We start from the raw sequence: 11,555 nt of genomic DNA, 5'->3' as shown, positions 1-11,555 counted from the left end.
GGTCCTCGTAAATTGGTTATGAGCCGACCTCAACGGAACTATGTTTCATAAGGATTCTTTGACTTGGGCCATTTATGTTTCGATAAGAATAAAACACAAACAGCAGCTACAAACATTTGCTTGAACTGCATAACTTTTTATAAACTTAACGTTTGGTATGTTTTACAACATATATATCATCACAAGTGATTATTATTCGGTAACAGATAAATTTAAAATTCAAATATACCACTGAAACGCATTTTGAACTAACAAATTTGATTGACAACTAACGAATTTAATCAAATTCGTTAGTTCCCAATCTGTTTCAGTGGTATATTTGAATTTAAATTTATCTACAACCGAATAATAATCAATTCTGATGATGTATGTTGTAACATACGAAACGTTAAGTTTGTAAAAAGTTAGGCAGTTCAAGCAAATGTTTGTAGCCGCTGTTTGCGTTTTATTCCTATTGAAACAGTATAGAAAACTTACAGAAACCGGGACCACCTAGATAATTTACAGTAACCTATCCCACTGTCATTAAAGCGGTAACGAACAAGTTGCGATTTCATTGTTTGTACCGGATATTTGATTCGCTGGATCTGAAAATGTTGGAATCTATATTTTCAGCTGTGCCCTCTGATTGGTTTTCATCACCTGGGTGCCCTGGTTTCAGTGCGTGAACGCACTGTAATAGTTTGCGAATTCTCCCAACTCCTCCCAGTGTTTAGATGAGGCTATGGAAACACAGGAAAAAGTCCTCTATTGCTTTTTAAAAATATTTCTCAAAGATAATTCGAGAAATGAAGGAAAATGCTGGGTTTTTTTGCTTCAGGCTGAAACAGATTTTCTTGATACACCTTCATATTTCCTACCAGCCAGTCAAAACACGCATCTGACAACACATAACCAATCAAAATTCGCGTGATGACACAGCCCTGTCACAGCCGTATTTCCATACTCTCATCTAAACACAGCTATTGACTAATGAGAGTGCGCGTACTATCCAAATTCATTTTTTAAAATAGGTACGCAATGCGTACATGTGTCTACTGCCCAATTGGTGCATGGAATTCAATGGCAGGAAGTTTACCAAATATGATTTGGATGACTCTTGATGACTTGTATCATTCTGTGTTGAGTTGTATAACAAAACACAATACAGTATCATTATTGCATTTAGTAAATGTATTGATTGCCTAGCTTAAAAATGTGATTCAAACTAAAACAATAAATAGACTTAACTGATTAGAGTGTAATGAGAAGTGCTAGTTTTGAACCCCATATGAACCATGTGAGCGTTAACCCTACCAGCGGAAATGGGCCCATGCAAGGACAGAGAAAAACTCTGACCAGGGTGAGAATTGAACCCACGACCTTCGGGTTAGATCACCGCTGCTCTTCCGACTGAGCTACAAGGTCAGACAGCAGCAGGAAGTGGGAACTGAAGATTTTAAAACGTTTGTAAAAACGTAACCCTTCCTAAAACAATAAATAGCCCGTTGTGCTTAGGTCAAAATTCAAAGGACACTAAATGACAAAGTACATAATTTGATCAGTTTTGTTATGTTAAAACTGCTTAATATTGACAAACAGAGACAAATGGCAAACAGAGACAAAGAGGCAGAGACAAGAGGCAAACAGAGACAAATTAAATATTTCTTAAGATATTGAAAGTTGTTATGGCTTGTAAGGATTTCAAAATTGTTCTTGTAGCGTTGTGCAATAATAAATGCTAGACTTCGTAAACGTAAAGTGAAAACACAAGTTATTTGAAACCGTTGCAATAAAAATACGCGGAACAATAATGTTAATTACAAACTAATCTACTTGTCTTAATAAATAGCTTTTTTAATGGAAACGAAGGCCCTTGTATAAAGACAAACAGAAAAATTTAATGTCACCTAATGAGGAGAAACTACAAGTTGATAGTGAACTAAATAGAAGGTTATACAAAAATTTGGTTTTATCAACGGAGTTGATAATGTAAATTGGCCACCGTACAGAGATTCTAAGAGCTGACGTTTCGAGCGTTAGCCCTTCGTCAGAGCGAATCGAGGGATTATGGGTTACGTGTAGTTTTTATAGTAGAGTAGGAGCTACGCTATTGGTGGTAACATGGCAACGTGAAAAATAGGAATATATTAGTTAAATGAAAAGCGTTCGTTAATACCGTGAGGATTAAGGATGCCGCCTTGAAAGATGAATTTTTGTTCCAGATTCTTGCGGCTTTCCGTAGTACCTAGATGTAGGGAAAGGCCGCAGATAGCCATGTGTTTTTTGGAGTAGTTGGGCAGATTAAAATGGCGAGCGACTGGCTTAGATGCATCCTTGTCATTCTTCTCAACATCGCGAAGGTGTTCGCGGAATCGGTCACCTAGTCGTCTACCTGTCTCACCAATGTATAATTTATTGCATAACGTGCAAGTTATACAATAAATGACATTTGCGGAGGTACATGTGAAACGATCGGTGATCTTAACAGATCGCTTAGGTCCCGATATCTTGCTAGTGTTAACAATGAAAAGACAAGTTTTGCATCGTGAGCGCGCGCATTTGAAAGTGTCGGGTTGCTCGAGCGCGCTTCTAACTAAAAAGTTGCCTACGTTTTTGTCGCGTTTGAATGAAATAAGTGGTGGTTGCGAAAAGATTCTACCAGTCTCGGGATCATTTTGGAGTAATTTAAAATTACTAAGAATGATGCTTTTGACTGCGTGATTATGGGGATGGAAAGTGAGGGTGAATGGAATTCTGTCATTCTTATCTTTTTGTGTCGTTTGTAGTGATGACTGTCGATCAAATTGTTGGGCGCGATGATGGCCCGCTTTGACCACAGAGACAGGATAGCCACGTTTTTCGAAGAACTGGCACATCTCCTCTGATTTGCTGGAAAAATCGGAGTCATCACTACATAGACGTCGAAGTCTAAGAAATTGAGAATAAGGAATGGAGTTCTTGACATGTGATGGATGTGACGATGAATACAACAAATAACTGTGTGAATCGGTAGGTTTGTAGTGCACACTAGTACATAGCACGTTGCCTCTAATAGAAACTTTGATATCTAGGAAAGCCAATGAAGTTTCCGAAATTTCCCAGGTGTATTTAAGAGCCGGATGAAAAGAGTTGACGGAGGTTATAAATTGATCGAGTTCTTCTCTGCTGGATGAAATAGCGCCGATGCAGTCGTCGATGTAGCGGCCGTAGAGTTCAGGTTTGGGGCCGTTGTACTGATTAAAAAATTGGTGTTCAACATATCCTACAAAAAGATTGGCATAGCTAGGTCCCATTCTTGTGCCCATCGCTACACCATTAATTTGTTTGTAATAGTTGCCGGCGAATGAAAAACAGTTAAGCGTTAAAACTAGTTCGGCAAGGCGGAGGAGCGTTTCCGAGCTAGGTTCTTTGACAGTGCGTTGAGTCGAAAAAGTGTTTAAGTGCTTGAAGACCTTCGCTATTAGGAATGACTGTGTATAGAGATGTAATGTCCATGGTGAAAATAAGTTTGTCTTGGCCGGAGAAATTGAAATCGCGGAAAATTTGTAGTGCGTGTGTACTGTCTTTAATGTATGATGGCAAAGATTTGACGATAGGCGTCATAATCCTGTCTAAGTAGCTAGAAATGAGTTCGGTGGGGCAACTACAGGCAGAAACGATAGGGCGACCTGGGTTGTTGGGTTTGTGAATTTTAGGCAAAAAAGTAAATGCACGAAGTTCTAGGGGTGTTGATGATGAGATTAGTGGCAGTATCCGGTAATTCTTGATTAACTATAAGATTTTGAATGGTGTCTTTGACAAGTTTTTGATTTTTGGAAGTGAGATCTTTAGGGATTTTGGCATAAAACGAGGTATCCGAAAGTTGCCGCAAAGCTTCTTTTTGGTAAAGGTCGGACCGCCAAACAACTACCGCGCCGCCTTTGTCGGCCGATTTGACAACTATGTCGTTGCGTTTACTAAGATTTTTAAGCGCCGCCCACTTTTCCGAGGAAAGGTTGGAAAATTTAGTGTTGCGATTGAATTTAAGTTTGTGAATGTCGTGACGGCATTCACAAACTAAATTAACATACATGTAGTATGATTTGAGTTTGATTGACATGTTTCGAACTTTCACCAGCCATTGGTGTTATAGTGAAAGTGTGCTATCCGCACTGTTCATTGTTCCACAAGTTCAGTTATATGATTGGATTGAGGATTAAATTTCAGTTAAATGTTTTCAAGTTCAAGTAACTCTTCTGCTATTATATCAGTGTGAGAGTCCTTTTGATAAATTCCGTGAAATCTATCCAACTTTCCATTGCTTCGTACATAATATGGCAATGCACGAAATCCATGCATTATTGGTAGCAAAAAAGCAAGAAACATACTACAAGCTTCTAGAATTACGGTTCCCTACTTCGTGTTTTGTATTAGGGCGATGAATGTCTAGTATGGAGATTTGAGTGATATTATAAGCGTTGTATAAGTTATTTGCAACATTTTTATTCATTTCCGGGAACCAAATCCGAACTTCCAGCATGTGAATAAACCATACCGGATGAGTCTACACGTGTTTCTGAGGGGGAGGGTAGGGGGACCTAACAGAATACCAGTAATGGCTCATACTTAGTGGAAGAAGTTACTCCACAAATTATTTCCTTGGGCATTAAACCGTTTGTTATTTTTACGGATGCGTTATTTAAAGTAGATGCGTATTTTTATGGCTTCTAATTTTAGCGTGATTCCTACAGTTGACTTTGAAATGGCTTTTTTCCTTTTCCATTCGCTCGCTGAGGGTGTGCTTGTTTTCTTTTAAAACTCATGCGGTTCAAGAAAAATTCATTGCCAAACGTAAATTTCACTCGAAAAACCGATATCGTACTCATCGCTTCGTGATTCATGCGATATCGGTTTTTAGCGTAAAATTTACCGTGGAATTCATCAGTTAGGCAATGAATTTTTCTATTGAAGAAAGCAAAGAAAATAGTTTAATTATTAAAGCAGCAACCGGAAACGTCAAAAGGCGGACCTTTTATTTTCATGCAGAGAGAACAAATAACCAGGGAGCTCCACTTTTAGGTTTCGCTAAATCTATCTATTAACTTAAAACTAGAATCTGACTGCAAACGATACACTACAGTGACGATCCTCAAAAATCTTCGAGGCACATGCTTTCGATTGCACTGTACATTTGACAGCTTTACCACTTCACTGTGACGTCAAATCTTCGTATTTCGGCCATCCCGGAAATTTGATTATCGATTCACGATCGGCTATCGATAAGTTAACAAACTTTTTTTGAAAAACTTGGTGTCTACAGCGCATACGCAGTAGACACAAAAACTGAATTGCTGCTTATCAGAAAGGCAAGTAATTTAATGCACGCGGATTTTAAAGAAGCGAAATGAATTTTTGGACGTACGTGCCCCTCAGTAAAAGCAAAGCAGGCTGTCCAAAGGTGTCTTCTCAAATCTCTTTACGTAAGGACTAATTATAAGGCGCTCCTCAAAACTCAATTTGCTAGGTGATCCAATTTTGTATCGTCCTTCGTCGATCTGATCTAACGTAATCATGGTCCCGTTTCTTAAGTCCCTAAATTTCCAAAGTAGTTTTCACCCACCTGCACAAAAATATTCCAAGCAAATCTCCCTTATGACCACATTTCCCGGGGGGGGGGGTACTCCCTTATATGGGCTTTTATATAGATATGTGCGGTCCCAAAAGGTTTTTCAGCCGTTTTGATCATAAATGTGGTATCGATTTTGGCCACTTTTCCGCCATTTTGGTCATAAATAGGGTATCCATTTTTGCTGTCTAGTCTTGAATTCGTTTTTTATTTAGAAGCTACTTCTTTATCGTGTAACCTACCTAATAAAAGGCCGTTAACATTGGTCTGAACTAGGGAAATAATTATAAGGCAGGTCTGCACCAGGGTATTGATTTAAGGGTCAGGTCATAAATTGGGTAGGGAAAACCGCAGATTTTGGTCATAAATAGGGTAAGGGTTTTGGGAAGCAGGCCGCACACCCCTACCCAATTCTTCTGGGAGTACCTCCCCCCCCCCCCCCCCCCATCCCCCGGGCCACATTTATGTGAGGTGAAAATTGGTCCAGTAGATTCTGCATTGTTCTTTGTGTGGTCATTGAATTATCGCGTGACCTCGAGAGGGTCCATCGGTCTTTCATCAACTGATGGGGGAAAAAACACAGCCCCATTTTTGATCCGTAGAATAAAACAACATAATTACCCGAAGAAAGAAGAGAAGGCAATCTGTACGCATATATATAGCTATTTTAAAAATTTTTATATGTTGTATTCAAGCATTTGTTTCAGTTTCATAATATGTGAGGAACATTTTAATATCTTTGGAAACAAGAGTATTAATTTTCATAAATTTGGCGGTGACTTTTGGAGAACACCCTACTGCTCACGAAAACAGTTTAAAATTCATGAGACGACCTGATCTCGGCCGTCTTGGGCAACAAACAAATGCCGGAATGAAAGAATAACGCGAAAAACGTTCATGCAGGTACTAGCTCAAGAAAATGTCATAGACGTGTGTGACAAACTTATGCCTGACGTTTTTTCGAAACACTTCAACTGACGAAAGGGGAGGTCAAAGATGGAAAGACGTATTTTGACGAAAAGATTAGACGCCCGATCTTCGCATGGAACTTCATCTTTGCCATAAACGGATAGAGTTACGACTTTTTTGAGCGTCATCATCGAGGATAGTAATTAGTCTTTTCTTTCCAATACGTGGTTTGTATTATAAACTACACTGTTGACCAGCGCTTCCGAAGTAAACATTAATTACAGTTTTCGGAATACTTGAGGTTCATATCACAAGAGAGAGTCCGGGTTCGCACGACGTTTGGCAATATCGCTGCACTCTACATCGATATTGATGGTTGAATAATTTTTAAATGCCGAAGAGATCTGTAGCATTGTTGTTGATAAATTTTATCAACGTCGTGTGAATGGTATCCGTACCAATGGTGTGGAATGATTGCCCTCTCCATTTACAGTTCCTCTTTAAATTTACCCAAGGTAAGTTAGTTTAGTTCCACTGTTCATAAATTTATTTTTGGCTGTCTTGAAAACGGCTTCGTGGTGTAAAAATAACATACTGTTCAGGTTGTTTAAAATTGGTTATTTTAGAGAAACGTTCAATAATATAAATCGACGTAGGCTGGGAAAAAAAGCTGTGGGGGTGGGGAGAGGAGTTTATTTGTAAGAAGGTCACGACATGAAATATTATTGAGATTACAGAAACTCTGGTTCCTTGTTTGGTATTGCTTTTCTTCTCAGCTTAGGCTTCGCCGTTTTTATATTTTCTGTAGTTTGAAATATATTAGGGTGCTGTTCTTTGATCAAGGAAGGTGTTCTGTGGCAGTTCGTGTTTCTCCTCTCTTCCTTTTGAAAAGGATCCAGTGACCTCCTTTTAATAATAACTTTGGGATTTCCACGCAAGTAAAATCCGCCACTGAGATAGTCTTTGTGGAAGCAACTGATACGCAGACTAAGCTGCTTGACAGTTTCTTCCTGTGGTTTTCTCAGTACTGCTTTCTTTCTCTGTCGTAAGAGGTGATCGACATGCCGACACGTACAGCCATCCTACTTTTCGCTGATGACATCAACGAGCTTTGCAAATAAGATAATGACGTCGTTTCCGTCTCGTTTCCGTCTCGTTTACGAAGAGATCATAATTCAATTTGATTTCACGAAAAATTATTTCCAAGTGTTTGTTCCCAGTGATATCGGTTTCAACTATCTCGTAAAAACTTGTCATCTGTTTTCGCTGTGAAATTTCACTTATGTCCAGCTTTGACCCTAATTAGATGCACGGCCAATTTTTGACATCCAACACGAAGTTGCTGCCTATTTTCAACAATAAAGTAAGCGTAAAGGTTAGCGTTATTTATATTTTTAGTTTTGGGTGAATGCAGCAGTTAATCTTAGCAGCATTTGGGGGACATTTCGTGACGTAACTTGTCTGTATTCCGAGACACGAGTGATGAAGAGCAGGGGCAGACTTCGTGACGGTCAAACTTTACAACTTGTCAGTCAAACCTGAGAATGCGACCTGAGATTTTTTCCTGCTCCCAGGGTATAAAGGCCGGTTTTAATACACGGTACGGTTTGTCTGCCGATTTTGTAAATTGTGTAAAACGTGTAATTTTTCCTCCAAAGATCTCCCCGTTGTCCTTTTAATATCTGCTATTTTGAACATTGACAAGGCGGTTTCTCTCTGAGTGTCGGCCCGGCTTCAAAAAATCTGTTGCGCTCAACAGATTTTTTGAATCGGACCGATTTTCATTCTCTTGAATCGGTCGTTCATCGGATGTCAAAATACACGCAAGATTTGAGCTCCGACGCTGTCGGGCTGATAAATCGGGCCGACAAATCGTACCGTCTAAACCGGCCATAACTTATCTCACACGCATGTCGCAGCGTGATCACGAAAAATGTTCTTTGCGTGAGCCTAAGACATGGATGAGACCTATAACTTTACTTGAATTATAAACTATAAAATATACAATCAAAACGATTGAACAGACAGTGGAGCGCAGGACCTCAAAGAAGTCGACTATACTGGCACCTCTGGGGACCCAACCTTCAGCCGAGTAACACAGAGAGAGAGGGAGAATGCAGTCTCTTATTTCGTCGATGGCGATTCTTTACACACCTACCCGTAGCTCACATGGCATGCCACGCACGGATACTCAAGAGGGGCTTTTACACCGGAGCATGCTACGGGGTCATTTTGCATGACTTGCAAACACGGTACTCCCTCCCCCAATATTTACCGGGTTCAATATCTCGGAGCATTTTTGGGGGTGAAAATTCTACAACACCCACACGGAGCTGTCCTTCGCGGTATAACCCTCGTGTGCATTAGTCTTAACTTTCGAAGCGTCTCCTGGCGCTGGCATGGCAAAAAGTCTGGATGCACACAAATTGGTTACCCGCTGTCGCACTCAGTGTTCCCACAACAGTTAATGGTACTTTTGTTAGGAGATATCTGCCTGATTTTTTTTCTATTTCACAGCTGTCTTCGTTCTCCTTCTGAAAAGATGCCAAGTCACGAAAGCTTCTAACATCACGGCGTCTTCCAACTTCGTAGTTCTTCCGTCCTGGACGACCAGAACCTTTACCTCCCTTCATATTACCCAAACTACCAATATAGCAAAGATCGGGAATTCTTCTAGCATTATAAACCAATCCGTGCCTTCCATTGCGAAAAGTACGAGTGTATTTTCAACCTTCCCTACGAGTTTATCCACTAAGACAAGAGCGTTACCAGGAACAACGATATCTGTCACGCAATTCAGCGACGCCGTGACCCCGACCACTGCAATCATTCTGACGGGTCTGCCAGACGAAAAAATAGTATTTGTGATAGCAGGAATTTTAGGAGCAATCCTTGTTATACTTTTTGGAACAATAGTGAGTACCTATGAGTGAGGAATCGTTTTCGTGCGGAACTACATAAACTCTTCCAATTATTAATTTATAATAATGTTTAATGTTTACATAATGTAAGCAAAGGACTAATCTGGTGAAACGAAAATGCTCATGAAACATCTTGCGTGAGCCATCCATTTTGTTTTGATTTCAAAAGAGCCTTTTTATGGGTTTTTACTGTTTTGTTACCTTACCTTAAGAGATTCAGAAATCTCTTCTCCATGCAAAATATGCGAGTAACTACTTCTCTGCCGAAAATCAAACCTGCAAAGATCGTAAACCTTAAAAACGAACGAACACTATCCGTGGCCCATGTGACTTTTGGTGGGAATCCATATCCTGTTCCGGGATATCCCGCGGGAAGAGAGTAGCAAATCAAATTCAATACAAAGTGAAGTTTGAAAAAAACTGTGTATACAAAGCAACGCGGGCCATCGTGGCAAGCACACAATACTACTGATACACAAATCAGTATGCATTTAATATTTGTAATCAACATGGGAAAGGCCCTTGAACCTTTACGATTATATGAGAAAGATGAAACTGTAATGATATTCAAATTGAAAAGTCTCACTTAAACTTAATTATCGCTTGTGAAAACCCTGATGAAGAAGGATGTACCTTTCGAGATATTGACCGAAGATTATATATTTATTCCTAACCGTTTAGTCAGCCTTTGCTCGTTTTCGTTTTCGAAGATTGAAAATTGATACTAGGTTTCAAAAAGCTCTCGTATCTCCATTCCTGTAACGAATGGGCTAATTATCTTTCTCTTATATTTGTGTTTTTAGTTATGGAATCTCTGCTTCCCTTTGTACATATTGCGGCGAAGACCTCCATCACGTGTAGGGCCAAGCGATGTAATTCGTGACGTCAGTGAACTGGTCTGAGTATGCCTAGAGGGAACTCAGTCTGAATCTTCATGATCAAAGATCATTTCCTCATTCGTAAAAGAGTTCTAAAAGATCATATTACAAAGTTTCATGTCTGGCTCGACCAAAGCGGGAAAATGAACAACATACGTTAAATAAGAAGCAAGACTTGGAAAAGGCGTCAGGCAAAGTGAGAAAACAAGTCAGTCAGAGTTACAGGACAGGCTCAAGGGAGCAGTCGTCCAGAAACTATTTTTGAAAACCCTAAAAAGTTTTTCTTACATGGGATGCTCCAGGTAGACCACCTGTAAAATACAGTTGAGCTTGGTTTTAATCGGGCGGGTCTAAAACACAGGTCACATTCCACAGGTAACTCGTTGCGGGTAATTGTTTTACCTTTTTAAAAGTGACCCAAAACCCTCATTCTGGCTAACCCTAGGCCTAAAAACCCTAATGAGGCCTAGGGTTTGCTAAATTGAGGGTTAGGGTTACTTTCCAAAAGGTAAAACAATAACCTGCAACGAGTGACCTGTGGAATGTGACCTGTGTTTTAGACCCGCCGGTTTTAATCACAGTTGCATGTGGCAACTGGTTTCTCCTTCTCTTCACAAAAGTATTCCCAGTTGAAGCCCCATTCCAGAATACTTTCCAAGAACACTCTGTTATGTTGACTTTTTTCCATGTGCCTTTCAAAGTTTTCTTTGTCAGTGACAGACAACATAGTAATTTTGCCGGGATGTCTTTTTCCTTGAATTAATTCCCACATCTCGCGATTTCTTCGCTTGCGTCACGCCCCAGCAGATGGGTTCTGGGGGAACTCAAGTACGCATCCAGTGTCAGCACTGGCAGACAACCCTAAGGATCCGAATCGAGGACGGTTTTAGGAAGAAAGATGTGAGCCAATAACCCCAATAAGGTGCCATATAAACTTTGCTGTGCGCCAACAATTAAGAACACCAACGAAAAACCAATGTGACAAATTATGTAATTAGCTTTAGCACTAAAACATTTGGATTTGCATTAAGTTGGATACAAACAGACAATCTTGATAAGTAAATGACAATACTTGCCTGTCAGTATTTCAAATTCATATTAATGTGTAAGGGATTTGTATTTGTATAAGGAGTTTGTATTTACTTGACCGGCACACTGAACTAATTTTTTTAAAGAATCTTTTCTGCTAATTGAATATACCATCTAGACACTTGACGTTTTTGCGCAAATTAGCAACTCATTTTTCCCACACAGAGAGAG

Source organism: Montipora capricornis, chromosome 13 (assembly GCF_036669925.1).
Source record: "Montipora capricornis isolate CH-2021 chromosome 13, ASM3666992v2, whole genome shotgun sequence".
NCBI lineage: Eukaryota > Metazoa > Cnidaria > Anthozoa > Scleractinia > Acroporidae > Montipora > Montipora capricornis.
This window is presented reverse-complemented; position numbering follows the sequence as displayed.